At 38.7% G+C, this 7,667-nt stretch overlaps 1 pseudogene; it reads right to left on the bottom strand.

Moving 5' to 3' along the window:
- Positions 1 to 6,537: 6,537 nt before the first annotated feature.
- LOC120622276 (uncharacterized) lies at positions 6,538 to 6,656 on the bottom strand (annotated as a pseudogene).
- Between the last annotated feature and the right edge of the window lie 1,011 nt (positions 6,657 to 7,667).

Consider the following 7,667-nt stretch of genomic DNA (forward strand, 5'->3'; position numbering starts at 1 on the left):
GTCTTAGACTTCTTTTTATTCTCTACTGAGTCTTACACGTTGTCAGTACTGAACTACATTCTCATTGATTGAATTGTTCTAAAGCTTTCTGCCCTATTTTGATAGATATACAAGGACCTATTCTCTTGGAAACCATTACAGAAATATGGAAATGTTGGATTGTACTGTGGCCATTTTTGTTTTTAGTGTTATCCTAATTGCTTGGACTGAGCCTGGAAGAAGATAAGGAAGAAGATGAAATAAATATATTGCCTTTATAAAGCAGCTTATTAGTACACAGCTATCACGTTATGCTTTACCTTCCAGAACAGAACAGAAGTCAATTTCTGGGGTGGAGGAGGAGAGAGAGTGCTCCTGAGTTTGCCTAAACAGAACAGATAACTTGATATCTGACATTTAGTGAAATTTCTCACTTTTTATCTCATGCCTTAACATCTATATCAACTCAGCTCAAGTTTGCTATTTAAATTGGCTTTGTTTGCTTTTAATTTAAATTTAAATTTATTTTAATGTGGCCTCTGGCAGGTCTCTACTCGAGCTTGAGAAATTAGTTCACTCTCTTGATTCAAAATTATGCTACCAAATTAGTAAGGGTCTCTTGATGGTGAATGCTAGATTGATCTATTTACATAGGTAATCATGGTATCTGTGAATGAAGACAGTTTCATTTCTTCCTTTACCATCTTTATGCCTGCCCCCACTTCCTCTTCTTGTCTTATTTTAGTAGCTAGGACTTCCACTATGATTATGAAAGGAATGATGACAGTGGACATCTTTGCCTTGTTCCTGATCTGAGCGGGAAGACACTTATTTTTCACCGTTAAACATGATATTACCTGTAGTTTTTTTTTTTTGGTAGATGTTCTTTATCAAGCTGATGAAGTTTCTCTCTATTCCTAGTTTGCTTAGTGTTTTTGCTATAAATGAATGTTGGATTTTTGTCAAATGTTTTTCTTGAATTGATTTATATAATCATATTTTTCTTCTTCAGCCTGTTGATGTTGTGGATTACATTGATTGATTTTTGAGTGTTTAACCAGCCTTGCATACCTGGAAAACAATTCCACTTAGTCTTGGTATATAATTTGTTTCATACATTTTTGGATTCTATTTTGGATAATATTTTTTAATTGAGGATTCAGATTGTTCGTTTAAGCCATAGCCATGAATAAATAATTCCCTTGTTCAAAAGCCTCAATGATTGCCAAATATAATCCACTAAAATCTAGGTCCCTTCGTCATTCAAAGCTCTCTATAACATGGCCTCACATGACCCTTCTATGCTTCTCTCTCACTATTTCTATGATGTATTCTCTATTTTCCTAAACATTTTCAATACTCCCTCAACATTCTGAGTTTGAATATTCTGTTCCTTTTACTAGGGACTAGGCATAACATTGAACTCTTTTCCACTCTCATTTTCTGAAATCCTATTTTTCTTTAATACTCAGCTCAAATTATAACCCTTCCCCTACTTTAGGAATTGTGTCTTTTTCATCTCCGTGTCTCCTGAAACACAGTGTTTCATGTATAAGGTACTAATGACAGGGACCTGGAATTCCGCTTTGGCCTCATTTCTCAGAATCTGACTTTCAGTCTTTGTGTTTTGATTTTAGATATTGATATCATCTAGTCTAGCTGTTCAAGTGGAGTAGCGATCCCTTCTATATTATCTCAATTAGAAAGTTGTTTCTGTGATGAAGCATTCACTACCTCATGGTCAATTTTGTTGTTGGACTTTGTAATTGTTAGAAGGTTTATGTGTGATTGAACCGTGGTTTGCCCACCTCTGACTTCTATCATTGGTTCACCATTCACTGGAGGAGCCTGTAGCTTTCATGAGGTGTTTTTAGGAGATAGCGCAGTGGAGTGGAAAGGGCTAAGGCTTTAGTTTCAGGCAGTCTTGGGATAAAAGCCTACAACTCTGCTACTTAGGAGCTGTTTTGTCTTGGATGAGTCAGTGGATTTGCCAGAGCCTCTATTTCCCCATTATAAAATGGGGATATTAGTACCGTTCTAAGAGAATTGTTAGAACGAATGACAATGTATGCATGAAATAAATTATGTAAAGCTTCAAGTGCAGTACCGCTAATTAAGTAGTCAGCAAATGACAGCAATTATTGAGCTTCTACAGTGTACACTACTAGGTGTCATGGGGAATCAAAAGCATATAAATGAATCCTTCCCTCTTAAGGCACTTAAGGCTAATTTGAATTATGTTCTAAATTCATTGCTCCTGACGAATAACAGGAAAAACTTTGTTTCTTCACTTGCCTATGGGATGAGTCCAGCTTGGCAAATGAGGGTAGTGATTTCTGATGGGGACAATGTCATAGTTTCTTGGGATTAGGACTGGTCTACTAGACTTAATTAAAATATAATCAGTTCAGTTGAAGTTGCCTGGTGGTTTGGAAAGGCCAGACTGTCAGCGTGATGCCTGTGTGGGAAGGAAAATGTGAAACAGACTTTCAGGGTTTATTAGGAACTGTGGACAGTGGCACTGAGGGAAAAACAAATGACAATTTCATAGAACTTTCGTCTATGGCCATGCCACCTAGAACACGCCTGATCTCATCTGATCTCGGAAGCTAAGCAGGGTCAGACCTGGTTCACATCTGAATGGGAGACCACCTAGTAATAACAGGTGCTGTAGGCTTAAAAATTTTTTTCTTAGAACTTTCTTTTCATGTCATCAGAAGACTTTGCAGGACAAGTATCTATTTTCAACAACAATAATGCATAGTGATCTCCAAACATTTTTTTTTAAACATTGGTATAACTCTTCCCCCTTCTTTCTCACACTAGCACTCTCATTCTATGACTTAGAAAGATAACTGTGTATAGCTAGTTTTTGTTAGGCCATGCAGTGTCTTTTATTCATGAATTGGTATTAAGATTCTAAATGTCCTGATCACTTTATTAAATGTTTTGTGGCCTTAGCAGGCAATTGATAACGGTTGCTCTGAATATTTTCTAGGCTAACATGCAGTGACTGACCTCTGTGACACATAGCTTTTGGGGCTATGAGACAGGTTGGAATAGATGCAGAACTAATTCCTGTGGGCAACTTTGCTGCTTCTCTTGGCCCACTCTGTGTGGAGGTTCAGTGGATTTTAATGCTGGCTCCAATCCTGGTTAGGCTCCTTAACTTGGTGGAGGAGGACTTCGGCCTCACCCTCCACTTGGCTTATGGCCAAAGTATATCCAGCCTTCCTTTAGTAGAAACAATAGATTATCTGAACTTCAGGCTTTTCCTTGATTTTAATAGTATAACTTCAAACTCTGCAGCTCTATTCTGAGCAGAAGCTTATTTTTAAAAAATAATGTTCATGGAGGATTACTTGAAGGATAAGTCATTCATCTGCTTCTCTATATTCCAAATATTATTCTTGGGTCAAAGGACACCGTTAGATGGCTGCAGGCTTGGACTACATTGTCTTGGTCTTCAAATAATTATTCTGATGAATTGAACTTTGACCTGTGTCATTAGTCTATTGAAGAATAGCCCCCTTGAAACCTGTTATATTCATTGTGGGTCACTATTGAAGGTGGAATTCAATGTATTACATTAGAGCAGGGAGAAAATTCTCCCTGGTTTTAGTACCAGTACACTTGCGCTTTGTCTGGGCACCTGTATTTACATTTTAGAAACCAGGAAACTTATAACCAATATTCTGTGTATTTGACCTGGGAGGCATACTGTCAAATTTGTGGTCCTATCTCTATCTAGCATTGTATCCTATTTCTTGCTTTATCTCATTTGCCTACTTTATTTTTCTTTCACCACAAAATTCTCATTGAAATGAAACTCTAATTTTACTGTATGGATATCTGTACCTGGCATAAATCCCTTTCGGAGCAGGTCGGGGCAAGTCTAAGTTTGTAAAAGCCTATTCTCCTTTGATGAAAGTCAGTGTGGTATGTAGAAAATTCCAGAGGAAAGAGCAAAGGGGAGGCATTCTCCTCAGAGAGCAAAGGTTAGCATCTGTTTACATCTCAGCTCTGTGAAACTTTCTTCTAACTCTCACAGGCAATACACTCAGGCCATAAGGTTCATCTTTTTCAGAAAATCAGGGAGATGGTCTAGAAAAGAAAGTCCAGGCCCACTGACTAGAAATGTAGTCACACTGGGCAGATGATTAGAGTTGCAACCCAAACTAAACACACCCTTTGCCAAGACCTCACAGTCCCAGTCTGCCTCACTTCTGGGGGGACCAGCAACTGCTCTGAACACTACCCCTCATCCCCGCAGGGCAGAGCATCCAGAGTTCCATGCATCTCTTTGGCTCAGTTCATATTTGCAGGTCTCTGATTAATTCTATATTTCACCCACTAAAGAGACAGGGGGCCAGTGAGCTCTGTACAATCCTGATGAAGAGGCAGAGGTACTTGCCATGACCCCTAGGAGAAGCCATGATTTCCTCAAGCTGAGAGTGTCATCCTCAATCATGGCCTCTCCTCTTGAGATGTCCTCATGCCTGTGCTCTGTGCCCTTTGCTCAGCCTATAGCAGCCTCCCAAGGCTCACTCAAGTCCTCTATGTTCTCTCCACATCACTAACAGTTATTCCTTCACACCTGGAAGTACCACCGCCTTAGGTCTGGAGCATGCTTGGTCTTAAATTCTGCTGTCCTTGTGGCTAGGCCATTTTTCCACTCCAACTAGATTTTAAACTTCTATAGGGCAACACGTATATCTATTCTAACCTTGGTTATATATTTCTCACAGACATTAATATGATTCTAAGAACCAATAGGTACTCAAAAATGTCTCCTCCTCTCCTCCTGTTGTTCTGCATTGTTCTCTTTCTATTTTTCCTGCTTCTTCTGTTTATGGGTCTCTATTAATCAGTTTTGCTGTGGTCACAAGTAACCCCCAAACCTTAGTGACTTATAAAACATAGATTTGTTTTCACGTTATGAACACACTAGGTCAGCTGTGGCTGTGCTCCATGTGTCTTCTCACCTGGTGGCCCCCGCTGATGGGGAAGCCCTGATTTGAGATGAGTCATGGCTGCAGAGAACAAGAGAACTGGAAGAAACTTGCACTGTCCTTAAGGCTTTTTCATTCATCCCATTGGCCCAAGCAAGTTATGTGGCCAAGCCTGATGTGAACCCCACCTACAGGAAAGCACTTAAGTCACATGGGAATGGTGGGACGTAGGATCATCTTTCAAGGAAGGGAGCCAAGAGTTGGGAACAATAAGACATTTTATCACAGGCTCTTAATAGGTGCCTAGGCCTGTTGGGAGCATCACATAAGGCAATGTATGTTCATATCTAGGTACAGGAGTTTGATGGTATGTAGCAATTTTAGTCCTATTTATAACAAGAAAACAGAAGCTCAAATAATTTAAGCAGCTTTTAAATAAATGAATAAATGCATGAATAAATGAAAGAATGTCTGTATATCATTCAGCTTTCTTAGTTGACTGCTAATGCCCAGCCCCATCAGCATTACCTCTCCAGGTAGTGCTAACAGTATCACTCTTACAGTTTTAGTAGAGTATTTAGTAGGTTTTAATAGATTACTTATCTCTCCAGATTAAGATATTTACATTTTAAAGGGGATATCTGGGAATGTCTCAGTCCCTGATGGTGAGTCCGATTGTGGAAACTTCAAGTACCACCCACATGTTGGACTAAAAGAGAGCCTTGTTAATAATACATGTTAAGCCTCTCTTAATAAGTTCCAAATCTGGTTCCAAATCATCAGTGGGTCTTGACTTGAAGTCAGTTTATATATTGTCAAAAATATATTTAAAAAAATAAAATAGAATAAAGTAAAAAGTATTAGCTTGTATCACATGTAGTAAGGGCAAGTTTTATCAAGCCTAACCAGGATTGGAGCCAGCATTAAAATCCACTGAACCTCCACACAGAGTGGGCCAAGAGAAGCAGCAAAGTTGCCCACAGGAATTAGTTCTGCATCTATTCCAACCTGTCTCATAGCCCCAAAAGCTATGTGTCACAGAGGTCAGTCACTGCATGTTAGCCTAGCCTTGCCTCAGTTATGTGTATATGTGTTGTATGTATACAGAATTGCAATCTAAAATGTGTTTTTCATTGAGTCGACATCAAAAAAATTTTGAAAGCCATTGCTTTAAATAATACCTCCTTCAGTTCATTTACTAGGTCCATCCTTTCTGAGATTTAGTTCAATGAATAGCCTTAAAGGTCAAAGTCCATCTTCGTGTCACATTCTGCCATGGAGGGCTGACCTGGATGACAAGGATGGGCTCTCCCTCTCATCCAGGTATCCAGGGTCTAGCCTAGGACTAGGCATGCCATAGGCTTCCAAAAAAAGATACATTTGTTATACTGCCTATATCTACAGAAGCAAGATGATTGATCAAGACACTCTTTAAGGCCTCTTCGGCTCTATGATTCCATGATCCTATCTCTTTGGTTGCAAAGAAAAGCAGTCACCACAATATCTCATTATTTTATTTTATTTTTTTAGGCAAGGCAACCCTTGGTTGACCTCACAGATTGCAAGGACCTTGTCAGCTTACAATCCCTTATTTTTTTGTTTTTTATGCCTACAGCACCTAGTCTTCCTAGGTGGTCTCCCATCCAAGTATTGACCAGGCCCAACCCTGCTTAGCTTCCGAGATCAGACGGGATCGGGCTTGTTCTGGGTAGCATGACTGTAGACTTCATTATTTTTTTCATAACGTGAAACCTAAAACATTTTGGGCTGTTCTCATACCTCCTATGTCTGTATCACTAGATGTTTTCAAATATTCAAAACTTTGCTAATTCACAAGGATAGTGGACGTTGTTGATTTTTGTCTGGCTAGCCCTCTTTTCTGCCAGTTCTGTTCCTATTTTCTATTAACAGCATTTAACCATAGCAATTAGACCAATGGATAAATGTGTGGCCCAAACACAGCCATCAGAAACCTTCTTTGAGATTTTCTCTAAGGAAGCTGAAATAGTTTTCTCTTTCTCTGAACTCATAGCTGGATACTCAAAATGATGTTAAGCCTGGAGCCCTTTGTGCCTTTTCTGTCCCCTATCTGCTCAAGGAGGCTGGGTGCAGTAAAGGATAAGGGCTACATTTAGAGAATGGGTGTGTGGCGGTAGTTTCAAAGTAAAAGAGAAATCACAAAACATACCAGGTTGAAGATAGCATGGTTTGAACTCTTTGATCCTTCTGACCTGAAGCCAGATCTACTCCTTTTATTTTGAGTCACATGTACTAATACATTTCTTGTGTAAGCTAGTTTCAGTTCTGTTTATACATCTTTTGTTTAAAATATTACATTTTTTTCCCCAAAAGTATTTATTGAGCACAAAAATGTGCCATGCACAATGTTAGATCTAGATAATAACAATTGCAAATCATACCCGTAGCAGGTTCTGCTTCAATTTTTTCTAATTTTTGTTTAGTATAAAAAATAATATTATTAAAGACAATTTTTCAAAGAAAAAGACTTATCTCTATTTCCACCAATGTATTTTTTTGGTTTTCCATGTTTCCATCTGGTGTTCCCTCATATGCAAGATAGTTTTCCATGGTTAAAATCATAGTGTACCCCAAATTTAGAATTCTTTTGCTCTTAACATCAAGTCATAAAGTTTTTGTACTAATAATACTTAATTTCTGTAAAACAGGATATCTCAGCCTCAGTACCATGGGCATTTTCGGGCCTATCCTATGCAT

The sequence above is a fragment of the Pteropus medius genome, unplaced genomic scaffold (genome assembly GCF_902729225.1).
Source record: "Pteropus medius unplaced genomic scaffold, Ma_sr-lr_union100, whole genome shotgun sequence".
NCBI lineage: Eukaryota > Metazoa > Chordata > Mammalia > Chiroptera > Pteropodidae > Pteropus > Pteropus medius.